Source organism: Muntiacus reevesi, chromosome 6 (assembly GCF_963930625.1).
Source record: "Muntiacus reevesi chromosome 6, mMunRee1.1, whole genome shotgun sequence".
Classification (NCBI taxonomy): domain Eukaryota; kingdom Metazoa; phylum Chordata; class Mammalia; order Artiodactyla; family Cervidae; genus Muntiacus; species Muntiacus reevesi.
Genome location: NC_089254.1, coordinates 31,120,238 through 31,143,752, shown reverse-complemented (window position 1 = coordinate 31,143,752; position 23,515 = coordinate 31,120,238). Strand labels below are relative to the sequence as shown.

At 36.4% G+C, this 23,515-nt stretch overlaps 1 protein-coding gene across 9 annotated transcripts in view; it reads left to right on the top strand.

Annotated features, from left to right (window-relative positions):
• Nucleotides 1-1,746: 1,746 nt before the first annotated feature.
• LOC136171023 (phosphatidylcholine translocator ABCB4-like) overlaps nt 1,747-23,515 on the top strand; it is a 93,379-nt gene continuing 71,610 nt past the window's right edge. For 7 of the 9 annotated variants that reach the window (XR_010663736.1, XR_010663737.1, XR_010663738.1 and 4 more), the window contains exon 1: nt 1,772-1,861. The gene's annotated coding sequence lies outside the window, so the exon portion shown is untranslated. Of the gene's footprint in view, nt 1,862-23,515 lie in introns of all 9 variants that reach the window. The other 2 variants (XM_065939727.1, XM_065939728.1) reach the window with 2 other exon arrangements.

Sequence of the window (23,515 nt, the reverse complement as noted above, 5' to 3'; positions counted from 1 at the left end):
TCTCTTCCTATGCTACTGATTGTCTTTACTTAGACACTCACAGACAGCATATTAAAAAGTAGAGACATTACTTTGCCGACAAAGGTCTGTCTAGTCAAGGCTTTGGTTTTTCCAGTGGTCATGTGTGGATGTGAGAGTTGGACTTTAAAGAAAGCTAAGCACCAAAGAATTGATGCTTTTGAACTGGGGTGTTGGAGAAGACTCTTGAGAGTCCTTTGGGCTGCAAGGAGATCCAACCAGTCCATCCTAAAGGAGATCAGTCCTGGGTGTTCATTGGAAGGTCTGATGCTAAAGCTGAAACTCCAATACTTTGGCTACCTGAAGAGCTGACTCATTTGAAAAGACCCTGATGCTGGGTAAGATTGAGGGCTGGAGGAGAAGGGTACGACAGAGGATGAGATGGTTTGATGGCATCACCGACTCAATGGACATGAGTTTGTGTGGGCTCCGGGAGTTGGTGTTGGATAGGGAGGCCTGGTGTGCTGCAGCTCATGGGGTCACAAAGAGTTGGACACAACTGAGCGACTGAACTGAACTGAGACACTCACATATCCCCTTCATAGGGTGTGGCTGTAAAGGGATAGTATGCTTATAAAGGGATCAGTTCAGTTCAGGTGCTCATTAGTATCCTACTCTTTGTGACCCCATGGACTGCAGCATGCCAGGCTTCCCTGTTCTTCACCATCTCTCAGAGCTTGCCCAAACTCATGTCCTTCGAGCCAGTGATGCCATTCAACCATCTCTTTCTCTGTCATCCCCTTCTCCTCCTGACTTCAGTCTTTCCCAGCATCAGGGTCTTTTCCAATGATACAGGGATAGCATGAGGGAAGTGCTAGGGACAACAGAACTGCTCCAGATCCTGATTGTGATTGTGGGTCCAGGAAGGTATACATGATAGAAATCATGAACTTTCTTTTTTGTCTTACTGTGACATTGGCCTTTTTGCCATTCCCTCAAAATAGATCTTACAAATATATCAAGAGGTACTTACAGAGTATATCCTTCAAGTCATTGTCCTATGTGCTAAGGAAGATATAAACACACAAAAGATATGCTTCTGCCCTGAAGGAATTTGTATTCTAATAAGATAGAGATAGACAACACAAGTAATAGCAGTAAGATAAGTTGTAATCATCTCTTCAAGGAAATACAAACAAGATGCTACTTTGAGCTAGGAATATGTAGAGGTTAAATTTCATTGAGAAGATGGCATTTAAGCTGAGTCTTGGAAAATGCATTGGTATTTGGCAGTCAGAAATAGAGACAAAGGACATTCTGAAGAGAAGGAAAAATATAGTGTACTCTACAGAGTTATAAGTTTTCCTGTTATAGTTCATAAAAACTTGGGATCTACACTTCATGAATACTCAAATCCTATCTTAATCAATTTTGTTCTCCAAAACTCTTAAAAGCATTTTGATCTGATGCTTAAACTCTTATAAGTTGTATTATGGCTCTGGACTTAATGATTTAGGTCATTTTGTTTATTCTGATTTTAATGGCTCTGAGGACACTGGACTATTTCTAAGTCTTAATGTAGTCAACAGAGTAAATATATAAGTCAAAAAGGCTGATATTTCTGTAAATTTTCTGTGTACAGAGTGAATTTGAGTAAATGGAGTTTTCAGATCATATAATCTTATAAAACATTTCTGTACTATTTCTCTAGATTTCTTTCCTCCCATTTTTCCTACTCGGTGAATGAATCACATTTACTTAAAAGTAATAATAAATTTTTCCCCCCATAGGTTTTCTGTGAAGACCCTGATCGACTGGTCCTACTTTGAGACAATTGATGATTCTTCAGAATTTAAGAACTTTGCAGCCATTTTGGAACAGATTCTAAGTCACCAACTGAAAGGTAATAGTGCTAATGTATTATTTATTCTTCCAACAGTTCTGTTATTAACAAGCTTGAGATTTTAGAAATTATACGGTTTAGTGTGATTTAGACTGCAGCATCTTGAGAAACAAAAAACTGGTTTTAGAACACCTAATCTTTTGGCTATGTCCCTGGTAAAGAGTCTATTCTTGAATTTATACCCATTTCCAGGATGCATTAAAAATGTTGAATATTAATTGCCACATACAAGAAGCAGATTCACTTTCTATATGCAGTTAAAATAAAAGCTTCAATTAAAAGGTAACTCATCTTCAGGATTACTAGTTGGCATTTTAATCAGTTTACAGAGGAGAACCAGGCATTGTTTGCTTAATCTTTTCTTCATTAAATTAAAAATCTTTGGAAAATTTAGCAGTAAGTAGATTAAAGACGAATAATGTAAAAGAGATGCTGGACTTTAAAAAAAAATCAGTAAATGTATTAATGTCAGAAACAAAAATCTCTTAAAATTTAAAAGAAAATATGAAAACTGTGTTCCTTCAGACATATGATACTTTTAAATTAAAAATATATATCTGTGAAATATAGCTGATAGCATCAAGAAAATAGTATGTAGTATATAAATTTTAGTAGTAATAAATGATAACTTTATCACATTAATTTTGTTGCCTAGTTTTCCTAAAGGAAATTTGATCATTAGATATTTTCACTTAAGTTTTTATTATCTTTACAATCTTAATGGTATAGTAATTTCAAATAAGTAATGTTTTGGTAATACAGTTTATGAGCATCTCAAATTTAATCTGAAAGTTAATTCTGTTTTTTGCTTTTTAGTGCTGAAAGCATCAAGTTTTAGTATATTGTTTAAATCAGTTGAGCAGTCCTGTAGGCTTATAATAAATGGTTGAATTTAATTAAATGTTAAATGGAGTAACAAAATCTGAATTCATTCAGCTCTTTGCATCTTAAAATGGAATCCATAAAAATCACTGGTGCTTTTCTGTTAAAGTTCATTGTTCTGTATTTTTAAAGGGTTATTTATTTTTCTTATTTTTGCTATTCAATATTTTCTAAATTTTCCACATTACCCTTTATGAGAAAATAAGTTCTTATAAAAGCAAAGTGTCTGAAAATATTTTGAAATATTTTCAGTTACTATATTGTGTTATTATCATTTTTTAAATTTTATATGTAAATTTACAAATAATGTTTTAAAGCATATGAAATACAGTGGTGTTTATATAAATAAATACAATAAGTAAATAAATATTTAAAATAAAAATAAATAAATAAATAATAAAAATAATAAATAAAAAATAAATAAATAAAAATAAATAAATAAAAACAAAGGTTTTTTCATAAGACCTCAATTCCCTTGATTTGGTATACCATTTAGCATATGAAATACAGTGGTGTTTGTATAAATAAATAAATAATTTTAAAAAAATAAATAAAAAAAGTAAATAAAAATAAATAAAAACAAAGGTTTTATCATAAGACCTCAATTCCCTTAATTTGGTATACCATTTAGCATATGAAATACAGTGGTGTTTGTATAAATAAATAAATAACTAAATATTTTTTAAAAAATAAATTAAAAAATAAATAAAATAAATAAATAAAAACAAAGGTTTTATCATAAGACCTCAATTCCCTTGATTTGGTATACCATTTAGCATGTAATTTGTTCACAAAATACATAAACTACAAAGAAAAAAAACCATGTTGATCTAGCCATGCTGAGTGATGGGGTAGACTCACTACCATATAAGTGGCACATCTCTCTGCCATCTTCTGAATCATGCCTCAGCAAAATACACATCATAGACCTTTAGACTGACTTCTTCACCATAAATGTTATTTCTATAGAAGCCATGGACTGTCATGTTGCGAATACATTTCCAGTTATTTTACGGATAAAAATTCCACTAGAATGACAGTAAGGAAGATGATTCGGAAATCTGTGAATTTTTTAAGCTTGGTAAGATTAATAATTCAAAACATGGTTTTAAAAAACTTCCTGTAGATCAACTATGGTGGTCACTGTTTTTGTATGGATATGAATATGAAATGATCTGTAACTTTCTTGATGAGGTAGTTTATTAAAGATTCAGGTGTCTAGAAAGTTTCATATATTATTGTCCATTTTTTGCTATTCTAATAATTAACAAACTGCCTTTAATTTTGCAAAAAGTTATATGCTTATTTTGATAATATAGTGTGTTCACTTAGAAGAATTTAGTTAATGTAACAACTAATTTTTTTCTATTCTTTCCTTGATATACGTACAGGTTTAAAATGTATAATTTCCTGGGTTTACAAGGCTTACTTTTCTGTAGCTACTTTTTATTTTTTGTAAAAAAAAAAAAAAAAAAAAAGCATTTAGTTTATCAGTTTTGTTCAGAGGAAAAACAAAAATTCACCCCAGGCCCACTATCGGCTGTGCTGACATAGTTAGCAAAGAGAGCTTCATTCATTCTAACAGCCCCATTATAAGAAAACAAGACTGTTAAAATCACATATATTAATGTCGTCTGCAGTAATTCTGTAATAAGATGATGATCTTACTTTTCTGGAATGTAGCTGAGAGCTGAGACTTGATCACAGAATGGAAAGTTCAGAGAGGCCTTAGTTCATGTCTTCACTTCAGTCACTTTTTAACTTTCGCTCTAAAGCATAATCCTTTTCTCCAACTCACTTCCACGTCCCCTAATAAAAGGCGCTGCAGATGCTGGATATGTAAGTGGAAGGTCTTGTTGAAGTCGGGTGGGAACATCAGGCATTTTGCCAGCTCAGCAGCAATCACACCCCACCTCCACAGTACCACTTCAGGCAGCACCATTAATCATAGCTTCAAAATCACTAGTCTGTCTCCTACTGAAGCAATCCACCCAGCGATATTTCCAGCTGGTGGACACACGGTCTTCATTTGAATGCTTCTGATATCGGGGAACAAAGGATAGTACAGAAGGCCATTATTTTTTAGGTAGTTCAGATTGTTAGAAAATTCTGATGTATAATATAAGAAGTCAGCTTAGGTGACCGAGCTTTTCTGCCTGTTTTTAAAATTGTGAGCCTGCTACATGTTAAAAGTTGCTATTACATAATCCTTTTTCCTTAGTTCCCCTTTTCTTTCTTCAGGTGAAGTATCTCTAGTTCTTTCCATCTTCTGGAACCACTCTAGTCTCATTCTTTGGGTTTATCATTGGTTTACTGCATCTTAAAATCTGGTACTCAGAGCTGAGGAAAGTGCTTCAGATAGGCTAACTTCTGTGTTGGTTGGAGTTTGAGATTACAGTGACTTTCTGATTCCCACATCACACTTTTGTTTATGTTTAAGTAAAGGCCAAGTAAAATCCCAACACTTCTAAAAGCTTAACTGTTGCTTGTCTTATGTTTTAGATTCTCTAAATCAGTTGCCAGAGATCAAGTTTGATAGTGACAAATGAAGTATTATTTTCCTAATCATTCTCTTCATTTATTTATTTTTTTTCTTCATTTATTTTTTAAAAAATATTTATTTGGCTGTACCAGGTCTTAGCTGTCATATGAAAGTGTGAAAGTGTTAGTTCCTGAGTCATGTCCAACTCTTTGTGACCCGCCAGGCTCCTCTGTCCATGGGATTCTCCAGGCAAGAATATTGGAGTGGGTTGCCATGCTGTCCTCTAGGGGATCTTCCCCACCCAGGGATCGAACCCAAATCTCTGACATTGCAGGCAGATTCTTTGCCGGCTGAGCCACCAGGGAAGCCATTTGCCTTTTGCGAGATCTTTCAGTTGTGGCATGTGGGATTTTAGTTGTGGCATGCAAACTCTTGAGTTGCAGCATGTGATATCTAGTTCCTTGACCAGGGGTGGACCCCGGGTTCCCTGCATTGGGAGTCTTAGCCCATGGACCACCAGGAAAGTCCTCTTCATCATTCATTCTAGAAATAGATGAAGTGGCTATAAAAATAAAATTGAGGAGGATTTCTACTTTCAGGAAGATAAAGTGAACATACTTTCCCCTATTTCTCCCGTTAAACCCTGGACCTATAAAACACAAGACTCTGAAAGGTAGGGGAACTCTAGGGACTTTGGTTCCTTAAGAATGGCATAGTGGCAGGTCTCTTGGATTTTCTGCTTGCTTTATATCCCACACTGAGTATTGGATATACCAGTAGCCTGTAGGCATCAACAGGGTGTAGGAGGGTGCTCATACACAAACAGTCTGACAAAGATCTGCTGTCTCTAGCTGAAAGAGCAGGCATAGAAGGAATAGAACAGCCTGGCAAGATAGGAGACTCTTTAGACACAGTCTACTCCCTTTTAGCCAAATACTACAGAAAAACTGGCATTACCCCAACCCGGACCTGAAGAGGCTGAATGGAGAGCTTAGAATTCATCCTCACGAGAACAGAGCATCTCAGCAGCACCACAGTGTGGTATCAGCGGAGACCAAGCAGAGAGCTGGCGCGTCTTCCCTCCTCGCTGGTTGTGAGCCTCGTCTTCTCGCCTGGATTTTGATCCCCACCCAGCAGCAATGAGGTGGTGTCAGCAGAGGTGTATTAGAGAGTTATGTCTTCGACTGTCACCCAGCAGTGATGAGGCTGCTCCCAGTGCCTTGTCAGTCAGCTTGTCCTCCCACCTCCACACAAGGCTAATGAGGACTCCTCCCTCAGATGTCAGTGACGGCCCCAGGGAGCTTGGACTTCTCCCTCCACGTGTCAGCAATGAAGTGTGGTGCCTTCCACCCCGTGAGCTTCCCCTGCTGGGGCAGGGTCACAGAAAGCCAGTGAAAACAGAGGGTTTCCATAAGATCCATAGTCTCATAACACAGTATGAACATATCCAGGTTTCATTCGAAGGTGGCTTTTCATGCCAAGAAGCAGGAAGGTGTGTAACAAAAGGCAATAGATGTCAACACTGAGATGATAAAAGGTGTTAGAATTGCTGCTACAGATCACAAATCAGTCATGATAAAAATGCTTCACTGAGCAATTACAAACATTCTTGAAACAAGTGAAAAAATAGAAAAACACTGCAAAGAAATAGAAGATAAAAAGAAAATACAAGTGGAAATTTTGATACAGAAAAGTACAAAACCAAAATGAAAAGTTCTTTGGTTAGGCTCAATAGGAAAGTGGAGGGGGAAGAGGAAACAATTAGCGAACTGGAAGACAAAGCTATAGAAACTTCCTAATTGAGTAACAGAGACTCAAAATAATCTAAAGTTAGAAGAGCCTTAAACAAAAAGCCTCAGGGATCTGTGGGATCATAACAAAAGGTCTAAAATTCTTGCCATCAGAGTTCTTGAAGGAGACAAAGAGGACAAGACTGAAAATATACTCAAGAAATAATGACCGAAATTTTCTGAAATTTGGCAAAAGATGTAAACATACAGACTCAAGAAAGTTTCCTTTTATTTTGTAGTTTTTTGTTTGTTTCCTCTGCTTTCGGTTTCTCTGTCTTTTTCCTATTTCCTGTGAATTGTTTGAAAAATTTAGAATTCCATCTTTATCAATAATGTTTTTGAGTGTATCTCTTTGTGTGTGTGTGTGTGTGTGTGTAGCAGTGGTTGCTCTAGGTGTTATATATACATAACTTGTCACAGTCTGTTGGTATCATCATTTTCCAGTCTGAAACTTAAAAATTTTACCTTTCTCCATGAACATTACTCTCAGCTATTTATAAATTATTTTAGCTATTTCCTGTATTACATTTAGAACCACATTAGACAGTGTTACAATTTTTCTTTCCACCGTCAAATTTAATTGAGAAAATTTAAGAGGAGAAAGCAAGTCTGTTTTTCAGGTTACAAAGGGACTTAACTGCTATGTCATTTCTTGAGTTCCAAGGTCCCTAGTCGGTCCTTTTTTTTATTCTCCAGTTTCAGAATCTTCTTCGCTTTGTTTTGTATATAATGTCAGGGTTTAGGATTGTATTTAGCAGAAGGAAAGTGCATCTACTTTATCTTTTCTGGAACCAGTAGTCTTTAATTGTTTAATGTGAATAATTGCATCAGTAGCTTTTCTAATGTTTATTCATCCATATATCCTTGGGAAAAATCTAATTTGGACCTCATGTGTTACTTTACTATACTTCATAAAATTTAGGATGTAGTTTTTTTTTTTTCCTTTTAGGCTCTACTGACTCTCGGTTGCTCTGCGGGCTTTTCTCTAGTTGTGGCAGGTAGGGGCTGTTATTTAGTTGTGGCGCATGGGCTTCTCATTGCAGTGGCTTCTCCTGTCGGGCTCCAGAGTGCAGGCTTCGAGTTGTGGCACGTGGGCTGGGGACTTGTGGCTCCTGGCCTCTGGAGCGCAAGCTCAGTAGTTGGGGTGCACAGGCCTAGTTGCTCTGCAGCATGTGGAATCCTTGCAGACCAGGGGTTGAACCTGTGTCTCCTGCGTTGGCAGGCAGATTCCTTACCACTGAACCATCGGGGAAGCCCCAGTGGTGAGTTTTGGTTCTGAGTTTATGAGCAAAATTTATCATTTTTCTGTTTGGTACTTGGTACTTTTTTTGTTGTTGTTATCAAGATTATATACACCTCATTAAATAAATGAAGGTGTTTTATCTTTTATTATTCTTTGTAAGAATTTTGCATAATCTTGAAATCATCTATTAGGGAGAATTTGCCAGTAAAACCTCTGGGTCGAGTGGGGACAAGACAGTGTGCATACACAAATGCAATTTAATGGCTAATTTACTTGCTTAATGCTTATCAGTCTGTTTAGGTTGTTGATTTCTATATTCTTTTCTACACTTGTCAGTTTCCTCTATATCCTCTTAATTATTTAACCTGTTAGTTGCCATTTTTCCTTTCATTGTGACACACTTAAAATAGATGAATTGAACTGAATGCTTTAAAAAAAGTCAAAGCTTACCGAAGAGATCTAAAGATAAGTCACATGTTCATCCTTGTGGCATTGTTAGAAGATAAGATTCCGCTTTTCAACAAAACCTGCTCCCTCTCTTCATCGTTTACCAGCCATCCCCCTCCTCTAAAGGATATGGTATACAGTTGTTCATAGATATCCTTGGAGGATTGGTTCTCAGGACCTCCTGGATACCAAAATCCGCAGAGGCTCGATTCCCTTATATAAAATGGCATAGTATTTACATATAACCTACACACACCCTCCTGTGTAATTTGAATCATCTGTAGATTACTTATAATGCCTAAAACAGTGTAAATGCTATGTAGATAGTTGTCAGTGCTTTTTAAATTCAAGTTTTGCTTTTTGGAAGTTTCTGGAATTAAATTTTTCTTTTTCCCATCCGTGGTTGGTTGAATCCATGGATACAGAGGGCCACCTGCATTTGATTCAGATTGCTGTTAAAGAATAAACAAAAGCTTTATTAGTGACCACCTGGTATTATTTTCTACACAGATGTCCCCTTTTATACCAGTAATATTGATTATTAGTTTTTTTCTCTTTTTTCATGAGCACCATTGCCAGAGATTTGTTAATTTTATTAGTCTTTCAAGTAGAGTAATAAAACATATAGCTTTGTTTTTGGCCTTGTTGATTTTTAACCTTCTCTCCAAATGCTGCTTTGGCTACATTTAGAAGTTTGGATATGTTTTCTTTTCACTAATATTCATTTTTAAGTAATTTTTACTTTTTATTATTTCTTCTTTAGCATCTGTGTTATTTGGAAGTTTATTTTTAATGTTTCTGAAAATAGCTTTTACATTTTCACTTTTATTTCTATGTTAATTGACTTATGATCAGAGAATTCGGTCTGTGGGGCAGATATTTGTGAAATTTATAAGATTTGCTTAATGGCTTAGTGTATGATTAGTTTCAATAAATAAATGTTCTATATTGAGAAGAGTTTGTATTCTCCCAATTCTTGATCATGTTTTTCAAATACTAGTCACATTTTTGTCAGTTTGATCTGTTAATAACAGAAGTTTTAAAGTATTATTCTGATGAACTTATTAAGTTAGTCTTATAGATATGTCTATTTTTGCTTTCTGTATTTTGAGTCTATTTTGAGGTATTCAGTTTTAGGGTTTTATAGAGTCTCTTATTTTCTGTTTATTTTTCATTTTTGGCCTCTTAGAGAATTTCTGTGAGTTTTTTCCCCATGTGTTTGCCATGTTTAAAAGTGTATTTATTATATTTTATCTAGTATTTCTACTTTTGTATTGGGAGGAGAGAAGATTTTCCTTAAATTCCTGCTTTCCATTCCAAGGACAAATTTTTGCTGTCTCTATAGAGAGTTCCAAACTTTTCTCTTATTTTCTTCTTTGAAAGTTATCATTATCCTTTGTTGTTGATTTGAGTGAGCAGTTAAACTTAATGGTCCAAGTGTGTGATGTTGTGAGGTAAACAAGTCTGGCACCAATAGTAAGTATTCATTAGTTCCTTTTACATAGTTTCTATTGTCATGTAGTTAAAAAATACTCAGATCTTTAGAAGAGTCAAAAATGGCAAGACTTCCTCTGTTGGCAGCTATCAAGAAAAAACTTCTGAAAGAGATTTCATTTGAGATGTCTAGGTCAAGATGCAGGCATTTGAGTATAAGGAATAAATCACAGAGCTAGGAAATGTTATGTCCAAGAAATACTGAGGAGTTTCTTTTGCTTTGCCCAGATAAATTCTGTATGTAGAAGGGCAGAATAAGGGTAGAAAGATAAGTTGGGTTTACTTTTTGAACCACTTTGAATTATGTGAAGTTTAAAGTTGGACAAAATAGTGTAAGAAGTTATTCAAAGTGTTTCAGAAGAATATATCAGAATCAACACATTAATCTGGAAACAATATCTAGACACTTTGGGAGTTAGGAGAGCTTATCGGTAGGGAGTCAGAAGTGTTTGTTAAGACAAATCTGGTTGAAAGGTAATGAGAGTCCGAACTGGACGGCAGAGGGAATTGAAATGAAAACAGAGGTATTGTGCAAGCAGAGTCTGTGGGACTGGAGAATTCACTGGTGGTCCAGTGGTTAGGACATCGTGCTTTCACTGCCACCGTCCTGGGTTTAATCCCTGGTTGGGGAACTAAGATCTCACAAGCCATGTGTCATGGCAGGAAAAAAAAGGTATATGTATCTATAGAACTTGAGCGTTGCTTATGTGTAGTAATGAGATTGCAGAATTGAAAAGATGGTTTTCAATTAAAGATGAATAAGAAACAGTGGTGCCAGGGAACTCAGCTCAGTGCTCTGTAAGGACCTGTGTGGGAAAAGGATCTAAGAGTGTGGCTGTGTGTGCAACTGTTAACTTTGCTGTGCAGACAGAAACTAACACTACATAGTGAATCAGCTACATGCCAGGAAAACTTCTTAAAAATGAAAAACTCAGATGTGTGTGTGTGTGTGTATATATATATATATATATATCTGGATATTATATCACATATAATAATATACAATCACTGTGATATTTATTAAATTCATATTTAAGTAATACAGTATATCATTTGTTATGTATATATTTTTAAGGTTCAGTTCAGTTCAGTCGCTCAGTCGTATCCGACTCTTTGTGACCCCATGATTCGCTGAGCGCCAGGCCTCCCTGTCCATCACCAACTCCTGGAGTTTACTCAAACTCATGTCCATCGAGTTGGCGATGCCATCCAGCCTCCATCTCGTCCTCTGTCATCCCATTCTCCCCCTGCCTTCCCAGCATCAGGGTCTTTTCCAATGCGTTTAGATCCCCCTTTTTCCGAGTTTGCCCTTTTTTACACGTAAATTCACCCATTTGCACCCTGTAGCCTGGCTTTTAAGCACTTTTCTGCTCCTGTAGACACGAAGTTCCTTCTCTACTTGACAGGGAAGGGTGCTCCTGGTTACTACTCGCTGAGACTGCTAGCGGCAGTATTCCATTCTTTTGGTGACTGACTAATAGTTGACCGTATACCTGTACCGCATTTCCTATCCATCCCTCTGTCAGTGGGTATCAGGTGCCTCCATGTCTTGGCCATTGTAAAGAGTGCTGCAGTGAGCATAGGGGTGCAGTTATCTTTTGGAGGTATGGTTTTCTCCAGATTTGTGCACAGAAGTGGAATTGCTGGATCATACGGTAGTTCTATATTTAATTTTTTAAGGAACCTCCATAGTGTTCTCCATAATAGTTGTACGAATTTATGTTCCTGCCAACAGTGCAGGAGGGTTCCTTTTTCTCCACACCCTCTCCAGCATTATTATTTGTATACTTTTGTTGTTGGCCATTCTGACTGGTATGAGGCTGTCATTGTAGTTTTGATTTGCATTTCTCTAATAATTAGTGGTGTTAATCTTTTCATGTGCTTTTGGCCATCTGTATGTCATGTTTGGAGAAATGTCTGTTTAGATCTTCCTCCTATTTTTTGGTTGAGTTGTTTATATTTTTATATTGAGCTGCGTGAGCTGTTTGTGTTTTTTGGAGATTAATCCCTTGTTGGTCTCTTCGAGGGTCTTTTGTATTTCCATACAAATTGAAAACATTTTTAGTTCTAGTTCTGTGAAAAAATACCACTGGTAATTTGATATGAATTGCATTGAATCTCTAGATTGCTTTGGGTAGTATAATTATTTTGACAATATTTTCATTCTTCCAGTTCAAGGACATGGTATATCTTCTGTCTGCTTGTCATCTTTGATTTCTTTCATTAGTGTTTCATAGTTTTATGACTACAGGTCTTTTGCCTCCTTACATAAGTTTATTCCTAGGTATTTTATTCTTTCAGATGTGACTACTGTCACATGGGTTTGTTTCCTTATTTTTCTTTCTGATCTTTCATTGTTAGTGTATAGGAATGCAAGAGACTTGTTTACTAATTTTGTCCCCCGCAACTTTACCAAATCCATTGATGAGCTCTAGTAGTTTGGTGGTGTCTTTAGGGCTTTCTGTGTATACTGTCATGTCATCTACAGACAGTGACAGTTTTACTTCTTCTTTCCCAATTTGGATTTCTTTTATTTCATTTTCTGCTTTGATTGCCATGGCTAGGATATCCAAAATTATGTTGAATAAATATGGTGAGAGTAACGTCCCTTGTCCTGTTCCTGATTTTTGAGGAAATGCTTTTATTTTTTCACCATTGAGAATGATGTTAACTGTGGGTTTGTTGTATATGACCTTCGTTTGTTGAGGTAGATTCCCTCTGTACTCACTCTCTAGAGAGTTTTTTTTTTTTTTTAACATAAATGGGTGTTGAATTTTGCTAAAAGTTTTTTTCTGCATCTATTGTGATGATCATATGGTTTTTATTCTTCAGTTTGCTAATGGGGTGTAATGTATCACATTGATTGATTTGCATATATTGAAGAATCCTTATTTCCCTAGGATAAATCCCACTTGATCATGGTGTATGATCTTTTTAATGTATTGTTGGATTTTGTTTGCTAGTACTTTGTTGAGGATTTTTGCATCTGTGTTCATTAGTGATAATTGGCCTGCAATTTTCTTTTTTGTGGTATCTTTGTCTGGTTTTGGTCTCAGGGTGATGATGACCTCTTAAAATGACCTTGGGAGTGTTCTTTCCTCTGCAGTTTTTGGTAGGAGTTTCAGAAGGCTATTGCTATTGTTACTTTCTTTTGATTTCCATTTGTATGAAATACCTTATTCTGTCCCCTCACTTTCAGTCTGCATGTGTTCCTAGATCTGAAGTGGGTCTCTTGTAGATAGCATATATATGGGTCTGAATGTATCCATTCAGGCAGTCTGTGTCTTTTGGTTGGAGCATTTAATCCATTTACATTTAAAGTAAGTATGTATATGTATGTTCCTATTGCCATTTCTTAATTATTTTGGATTTGTTTTTGGAGATCTTTTTTCTCATCCTCTTTGTCTTGGCTTTTCTTCTGATTACATCCCATGGGCAGAGGATCCTGGTGGGCTACAGTCCACAGGGTCACAAGAGTTGATGACTTAGCAACTAAACTACCAGCACTTGTAAATTATGTATTGCTTTTCCCTTGCTGCCTTTAGTTTCTCTCTGCGTTTCATTTGTTCAGTTGGACTAACGTGTCTTGGCATGTTCCTCCTTGCCTTCATCCCATATGGCACTCTCTGTACTTTACTGGACATGAGTCAGTGTTTCCTTTCTTATGTCAGGGAATTTTTCAGCTATAATCTCTCAAAATATTTTTCTCAGGCCCTTTTTCTCTCTTCTCTTTCAGGGACCCCTATAATGTATATGTTGGTGTGTTTAATATCCCAGATATCTCAAAGGTTAGGTTTTACATTGTAATCCTTAATCAGTGACTATAAAAATAGTAAGAGATCTAGGAAAAAATCTAACAGCTAAATTAAATGGAATGCTGAAAATATTCAAATTACACAAAAGAAGGTAGGCGGAAAAAAAGGCTAAGAGAAAACAGTCAACTGGTAGAACTAAATCCAGTTGTATTATTAATTGCTTTAAATATAAATGACCTAGGCACACCAATTAAAAGAGATCATTTGGGGGAAAATACTCAACATATAAAATTTTTAAAAACTTTAGTAATATAGATAGTTTAAAAGTAAAAAATATAAAAAGATATTCCATGCAGAAACTAATTGAAGGAAAGTTGGAGTGACTGTATTAATATCAGATAATGTGAATTCCAGAACAATGAAAATTGATGTGATTGAATGTGGACGTTTACATAATAAAAAGAGAGTCTGTTTGTCTAGAAGACATAAAAAATCCTAAGATACATACAGTTAACAGGGCTTCAAAAAGCAAAAGCTGATGAAACTGACAGAGAATTAAAGATAGAAAAATCTATAGGTAGGGATTTCCCTGCTGGTGCAGTTTTTAAGACTCCATACTCCCATTGCAGGGGACATGGGTTTGATCCCTGGTCAGGAAAGTGACGTCTTATATGCCTCACAGTGTGGCCAAAAAAAAAAAAAGAGAAAAATCTACAGTTGTACTTATCAACTACAGTGTCCCTGTGTGGATGCTCAGTTCTTCATTTGTGTTTGACTCTTTGCGACCCCATGGACCGTAGCCCGCCACGCTCCTCTGTTCGTGGAATTCTCCAGGCAAGAATACTGGGGTGGGTTGCATTTCCTACTCCGGGGGATCTTCCCGACCCAGGGACTGAAACTTCATCTCCTTTGAGTCTCCTGCTTTGGCAGGTGGATTCTTTACCAACTGTACCATCTGGGAAGCCCTATCAATTACAGCACTCTTAATAACCAGTAGGTCAGATAGACAGAATATCAGTAATAGAGAAGATTTGGACAGCATAACATAACAGCAATAATATAAAACAGCATAAAAATATTAAAACATATAAAGAATAAAAAGTAAAGCAGCATGTAAAAATATTATAACAGCAATAATATAGAAGATCTGAACCAACTGACTTAATTGACATTTATGAACTAGTCCACCCAACAGCAGTAGGTTGTATGTTCTTTTCAAGGGCAAATGGAACATTCAAAAAGATCTTATTCTGAGCCATAACACAAACCTTAACAAATTTAAAAGAATTAAAATCATACAAAGTATGTTCTCTGACTCTAACAAAATTAAACTAGAAATTAAGAACAGAAGGATCTGAAAAATCACCAACTATTTTGGAATTTTTAAAAAATCATAAGTAATTCATATTTTAAAGAGGAAGTCTCAAGGACACTTATAAAGTATTTTGAACTGAATGAAAAATTAAATGCATCATACCACTTATGAAATGAAGTTAAAGCAGTGTTAAAGGGATATCTAAGGCATTAATTAAGGAAGCTTATATATTAGAAAAAAAGAAAGGTTTAAAGCCAATAATTCAATATCCCACCTGAAGAAACTAAAAAAATAAGAGAAAATGAAACCCAAAGCAAGTGGAAAGATCAAAATAATAAAGATAAAGGCAGAAATTGATGAAATTTAAAACCTAAAAACAATAAATAAAACCAATCACATGAAAGACTAGTTGTTTTAAAACATTAATACATTTTAATTTGATTAACTCTTGGTCCAGAGTGAGCAAGAAGAGGAGAAGACATAAACTACCAATATCTGGAGTGAAAGTGGGTGTATCATTATAGATCCCACATTCAAAGGATAAGTAAATACTATGAACCACTCTTAACATAAATTTGACAGCATGGATGAAATGGATCAATTTCTTCAAAGACAAATCCTAACAAGACTTAACAGAGAAATCGATAACTTGCCTAGCCCTGCATCTGTTAAAGAAATTGAATAAGTAGTTGAAAACCTTCCAGCAAATGAAACCAATGCTGTCTTTTATAAGGGCCCTAACCCAATTCATGAGGGCTTATGATATGATAACCTCCCCAGAGCCCCACTTTCAAACACCGTCACACTGGGGATCAGGTTTCGGTGTTGGAGAGACGCAAACATTCAGTGTGTAGCAGGGGTCTGCAGAAATCTGCAGCAGGGATTCTTAGCCTTGGGATTAGTGACATTGTAGACCTGATAATTCCTCTAAAACTCAATATTGTTAAGATGTCAGTTCTTGCTACATTGACTATAGATCCAGTGTTCTCTCAAAATGTTAGCAGGCTTTTTTTGTAGATATTAAACTGACTCTGTAAATGGCTAGACTAGGTAACTAGAATAGGCAAAACAGTTTCACAAGGGAAGAATAAAGTTGGACGCTCAAAGTCTCTGATTTTGAGAACTTTCAAGAAATAGTGATTAAAGGGTGTGTTATTGGTAAATTACAATTTCAATTAAATATTAAAGTAAATTAAATATTAGGACTTTCCTGTAGCGAAAACGGTAAAGAAGCTGCCTGCAATGCAGGAGACCTGGATTCAATCCGTGGGTCAGGAAGATCCTCTGGAAAAGGGAATGACAATCCACTCCTGTACTCTTCCTTGGAGAATCCCATAGACAGAGAAGCCTGCAGGGCTACAGTTCATGGGGTGGCAAAGAGTCAGACACGAATGAGCAACTAACACTTACATCTTACACTTACTTACTTATTGGTAAAAGCTTTTGTATATACATAAATATATAAGTTGCTAAGTCATGTCCGACTCTTTGCGATTCCATGAACTGGCTCCTCTGTGCATCGAATTTCCCAAGGCAAGAATTCTAGAGTGGGTTGCTATTCCCTTCCCAGGGGATCTTCCCAACCCAGTAATCAAACCTGGGTCTTTGGCTTGGCAGACAGATTGTTTACCACTGAGCCTCCTGGAAAGTAGAATGGAGTAGAGTCCAGAAATAGAGGCACACAGATATGCTTGATTGGTTTTTTACTAAGATAAAAAGGCATTTCACTGGTGAATTGGTCATATTTTCCAAAAAATGGTGCTAGAACAATGGGATACAGCTCAGTTCAGTCACTCAGTTGTGTCCGACTCTTTGCTACCCCATGGACTGCAGCACAACAGGCTTCCCTGTCCATCACCAACTCCCAGAGCTTGCTCAAACTCATGTCCATTGAGTCGGTGATGCCATCTCATCCTCTATCATCCCCTTCTCCTCCCGTCTTCAATCTTTCCCAGCATCAGGGTCTTTTCAAATGAGTCAGTTCTTCACATCAGGCGGCCAAATATTGGAGTTTCAGCTTCAGCATCAGTTCTTCCAAGGAGTATTCAGGACTGATTTCCTTTAGGATGGACTGGTTGGATCTCCTTGCAGTCCAAGAGACTCTCGAGTCTTCTCCAACACCACAGTTCAAAAGCATCAATTCTTCAGCACTCGGCTTTCTTTGTGCTCCAAATCTCACATCCATACACGACTACTGGAAAAACCATAGCTCTGACTAGATGGGCCTTTGTTGGCAAAGTAATGCCTGCTTTTTTTTTTTTGCCTGCTTTTTAATATGGTGTCTAGGTTGGTCATAGCTTTTCTTTCATGGAACAAGTGTCTTTTAATTTCACGGCTGCAGTCACCATCTGCAGTAATTTTGGAACCCCCAAAATAAAGTCTGTCATTGTTTCCAGCGTTTCCCCATCTGTTTGCTGTGAAGTGATGGGACCGGATGCCATAATCTTCATATTTTGAATGTTGAGTTTTAGGCCAACTTTTTCACTCTCCTCTTTCACTTTCTTCAAGAGGTTCTTTAGTTTTTCTTCACTTTTTGTCATAAGGGTGGTATCATCTGCATATCTGAGGTTATTGATACTTCTCCCAGCAATCTTGATTCCAGCTTGTGCTTCGTCCAGCCTGGCATTTCGCATGATATTCTCTGCATATAAATTAAATAAGCAGGGTGATAATATACAGCCTTGATGTACTCCTTTCCCGATTTGGAACTAGTCTGTTGTTCCATGTCCAGTTCTAACTGTTGCTTTCTGACCTGCATACAGATTTCTCAGGCTGGTCAGATTGTCTGGTATTCCCATCTCTTGAAGAATTTTCTACAGTTGGTTGTGATTCACACAGTTAAAGGCTTTGGCATAGTCAATAAAGCAGAAATAGATGCTTTTCTGGAACTCTCTTGCTTTTTATGTGATCCAGTGGATGTTGGCGGTTTGATCTCTGGTTCCTCTGTCTTTTCTAAATAAAGCTTGAACATCTAGAAATTCACGGTTCACGTACTGTTGAAGCCTGGCTTGGAGAATTTTGACCATTACTTTAACAGCATATGAGATGAGTGCAATTGTTCTGTAGTTTGAGCATTCTTTGGCATTGCCTTTCTTTGGGATTGGAATGAAAACTGACCTTTTCCAGTCCTGTGGCCACTGCTGAGTTTTCCAAATTTGCTGACATATTGAGTGCACACTTTCATAGCATCTTTCAGGATTTGAAATAGCTCAACTGGAATTCCATCACCTCCACTAGCTTTGTTCATAGTGATGCTTCCCAAGGCCCACTTGACTTCTTATTCCAGGATGTCTTTCTCTAGGTGAGTGATCACACATCGTGGTTATCTGGGTCATGAAGATCTTTTTTGAATAGTTAGTTCTTCTGTGTATTCTTGCTACCTCCTCTTAATATCGTCTGCCTCTGTTAGGTCCATACCATTTCTGTCCTTTATTGTGCCCATCTTTGAATGAAATGTTCCTTTGGTGTCTCTGAGTTTCTTGAAGAGATCTCTAGTCTTTTCCATTCTATTGTTTTCCTCTATTTCTTTGCATTGATTGCTGAGGAAGGCTTTCTTATTTCTCCTTGCTATTCTTTGGATCTCTGCATTCAAATGGGTATATCTTTCCTTTTCTCCTTTGCCTTTCATGTCGCTTTTCTCAGCTATTTGTAAGGCCTCCTCAGACAACCATTTTGCCTTTTTGCATTTCTTTTTCTTGGAAGTGGTCTTGATCACTGCCTCCTGTACAGTGTCACAAACCTCCATCCATATTTCTAGATGCAAAAAGTGACCTTTGAGTTCTCCCTCACACCACATACAAGAATTAATTCAAAATGGTTCATAGACTAAATGTAAAACCATAAAAACCATAAAAATATAAAACATCTTTGTTATGTTTAATTAGGCAAACATTTTAGGTAAAGCAACAAAAGTGTAATCCATGAAGAAAAAATAATGATGTGTAGACCTCAGCAAAATTACTCACTTTTGTCCTCCTAAAGACATTGTTAAGAGAATAACACAAGCCATAGGCTTGGAGAAAATAGTTGCTAACCACATGTTTGACAAAGGGCTTGTATCCAAAATATGCTAAGAACTATGAAAATGTACTAATTTGAAAACATCTAACCCAATTTAATAATGTGCAAAAGATTTGAATAGACCCTTAACCAATGAAAATATGCAAAAGGCATGTAAAACACATGAAAACATGTTCAGTATCATTAGTTACTTGGGAAGAGCAATTAAAACCACAGGCACTACTATACTCTATACCCATTTCAAGTAGGGATGTGGGGAATTTGAAATATTGATATATTGCTGGTGGGAATGCAAAATGGTTTCCCAGAAGCTAATTCCTTTACTCAAGAGAAATGGAAATTTATCTTTACACAAAGATCTATTTATAACAGCTGTATTCATAATCACTAAAAACTAGAAACAGCTCAAATGTCCTTCATGTGATGACTAATTAAACCAACACAGTTCATACAAATTGAGAGAAAAAAAGGGGAAAAACATCTTCTCTGTATTCTCATAATACATCTCAGATGTATTATGCTAAGTGAGAGAAGTGAGACTCTGAAGGTCAGATACTATATGCTTACATCTGTATGACATTCTAGAAAAGACCAGACTTTCATGTCAGAGAAGTTTAGTGGTTATCAGGGGTTAGTGATTAGAGATGTTGATAACATAATGTCAGCCTGAAGGAGTTTTTTTGGGTTGTAGAACTCTTATGTATCTTGTGATCATGGTTACATGATTGCTTGCATTTAAAAAAATGCACAGAACTAGGCTTGACAGGTGGTGCTAGTGGCAAAGAATCCACCTGCCAATGCAGGAGATGCAAGAGATGCAGGTTCTATCCTGGAGTAGGAAATAGCACCCCACCCCAGTATTCTTGCCTGGAAAATTCATGGGCAAAGGAGCCTGGCAGGCTACAGTCCATGAGGTCACAAGCAGTCAGACACAACTGAGACTGAGCACTCTGATACCAACAGCAAACTTACTGTACATTAAAATATATATTTATAACTTCCTCAAGTTCTATCAGTTCCCATTAAAACATTTTAAAATGGCAAAGACCCCACTCTTTCATTGTAATACTTAAAATTACCACTCCTTGATTCTTGGTTACCTTAGGGAGTTAGTAAGTTTCCTAACATAGTAGAAAGAAACCCCAAGGAAGATAGCCATCACCCCTTCACATTTTTCTTGGCTAAATATAAGTCTTTATTTTTCCTCTGCTTTGGCAACAAGTCATAGTGTGAGTTCCCTATGCTTTTCCTGGAGCACATGCTTTAAACTTGACATTGCACATATGCCTTCCTCTTTTTTCTTTTTCCCCCTAATCTTCACACTCACGCACACAAACGCACACCCTATTTATACCATTCATTCTCTTATTTAAGAATCCATCTAGATCCTCTGCTACCGTATGGGATACAAAAATTAATAAGGCATGCTTTCGCCTGAAATCAGTTCTGGAGGGCAAAGGGAAGGTACATTAACAAACAACGTAGATTAGTGTCATTGAATCATAGTAGAAGTATTAACAAGAGTGATGTAGCACAGAAGAGTGAATAATCCTTTCTGCCATTTTGGGTTAGAGAGGGATCCACACAAGAAAGACATAAAAGTGCCTCAAATAAAACTTTAAATTTCATTTTTAAAATGTCATCTGTGACTTTGACTTGGTAGTGTATTGTAGACTGGACAGTTTAAGAAAAATATGAAATTTAGCAGTAAAGTGGTCAGAAACAATCTTGAAAAAACATCTTGAAAACTTCAACTAGGTGATATGGAGATGGGATACAGTGGTGAATTTTGTAAAGGATAGATGAAAAATAACTGATTAAAATGAAAAAGCTCTGAGTATCATACAGGATTAAAGCCTATCAGTGAATTAATTAAAGAAAAAAGGAACAAATATAATGAGATACTATTGATATATCAAATGGCAAAATATAATAAGATACTATTGATATATCAAATTTCCTACTAGTTAATCTGCTAATTAAACTTCTTCACATTGGGCTTGCTGACTCACTTTGAGTTTAGATTTTGCCTCAGTTCTCAGCATTGTTCTCTAGTTACACTATGCACAGAGAATCCTCTTTCTGTTTTTGAATTGCTGTGTTCTAGCCTTATTGGTCTTGTCCTTTTTCTTGAGTAACCAGACACTGCTATCATAGAACACCATTGCACATCTCCATCTGAATGGTTAACTCTCATTGAAGCGTAAACCCTCCCAGCATATTTTAAATTAGAACCCACCTCACCTCCTTTCACCTGAAGCATTCCTGACCTCTTTTCCCTGTCCTGCTTATTTTTTAAAGTCTTAACTTATGACATATGTGATTTACTCATTATGATGATTGTTTATTGTATTCCTTTACCTCTGCTAAAGTATAAGCTTCGATAGGCTAAAGATCTTTGTTCATTGACGTCGCCTAGATTTCTGGAACGATGCTTGAGATATGGTAGGCACATAGTGAATATTTGCTGGAAAACAGAACTGTTGAGAAATTTCCGCTTCTTGATCCCCTGAGTACTAATCTCTGGGCTGGTTTTTTGTGGCTTTTTTTTTTTTTTTGGTTTGTTTTTTTCCTGTGATAGCATCTGGATTCAGACTCTTAAAATAAGGTAGAATGTCTGTGACTTCACGTTTTAGAATTTCTGCAATCCAGTTGAACTGTTATGATACCTCAGCATTGTTCAGGAATGCTGGCTTGAACCTCAAAGCTCTTCCTGACTTAAATAATAAATAGTTACCTCCCCATGAGGCCACCTTTTGAAGTGTGGTGTAAACACTGTTAGAAACAATGGTAAAGATAAACCTCTCCATTTGGCTCTTAAATTTTCTTTGTTCCTTTTTGAATGTTCTCCAACTTTTGATTCTTAGTTCTCACATAGAATGAGACTTGAATTGTTTCTGCAGTAACATTTGAACACAACTCACCCAATAAAACTCACCTACTCCGGCCAAAAAAAATGATACAATAGAAAAGAAAGTGGCTCTGAAGGTTGCCAAAGTTTGACTTTTAGACAAAGGACAAGGCCACTGTGTTCTTGGAATGTACTTCCATTATATACTTGGAAATGTAGGACCTTCAGCAGATTTCGTATCTCAGAAAATCATAATATTCAAACATTCTTGAAACATCCAGTGTTATATGTAGATGCTATTTTTGTTCACCGTCTTAAATTGTATGTTTTAGTTGCTAAGTCCTATTCTGCTCTTGCAACTCCATGGACTGTAGCCTGCCAGGCTCCTCTGTCCATGGGATTTCCCAGGCAAGAATACTGGAGAGGGTTGCTATTTCCTTCTCCAGGAAATCTTCCTGACCCAGGGTTTGAACCTGCATTGACAGGCAGATTCTTTACCACTGAGCCATGGGGGAAGCCTCTTCAATTGTATAGGAAATAAAATTAACCTCTATGTAGTATAGTCAATTTAAAGTTCAAGTAGTAAATAAGCAGCTGTGTAGATTCTAAAAACAGAGAACTTCAGTTTGTAGGGCAAGTATGGTTAAAAAAATGTAACTGGAAACATTGAAGTATCACTCAAGTTTCCTATTCTTCATGTATCTTTTTTGATTGAAATCATATTCCTATACTTTTATGTATTCCTAAGCTTATAGCCCTTAATCATTTCTTGTTTTTCTGATGCCTTTTGAAAAACCTCTTTCTTCATTTTAAGATTTTATCCCATAAAGGCCATTGGGCTCTTTGACTTTGTTTATATTCTTGTTAATGTTCTGCTATGTTTTTTAAAAAAGGAAAGAAAGGAAGAAAATGATAAAGCTCTAGCACAATTCCTTAATTTAACCCCTTTCTATATGTGTATACTTTCATCTTCTCGGACCATCGGTTGTTTTCTGCCTTCCCTTTCACTCCTACTTCATGTGAAAATGACGAGGGGTTCACATATAAAACCATAGAGGTATTAATAAAACCTTCCAGAAATCCCAGATATAATTGCAGCTAGCAACTTTCTGTATATCTATCACATTTGAATATGTATACATAGGCCATATGTGTATTTTCTTTGTTATGACCTGTGTTTTGCCGTTAGTCATACTCTATTTTTCTGTTTCATTTTGTCTTATTAGCATTTTAAGACTTGAGATTAAATTCATATAACATAAAGTTAACTTTTAACCATTGTAAAGTGTACAATATGCTGGATTTCAGTATATGCACAGTGTTGTGTGACTATCACTGCTGTCAGTTCTAGGAGATTTTCATTATATTATAAGAG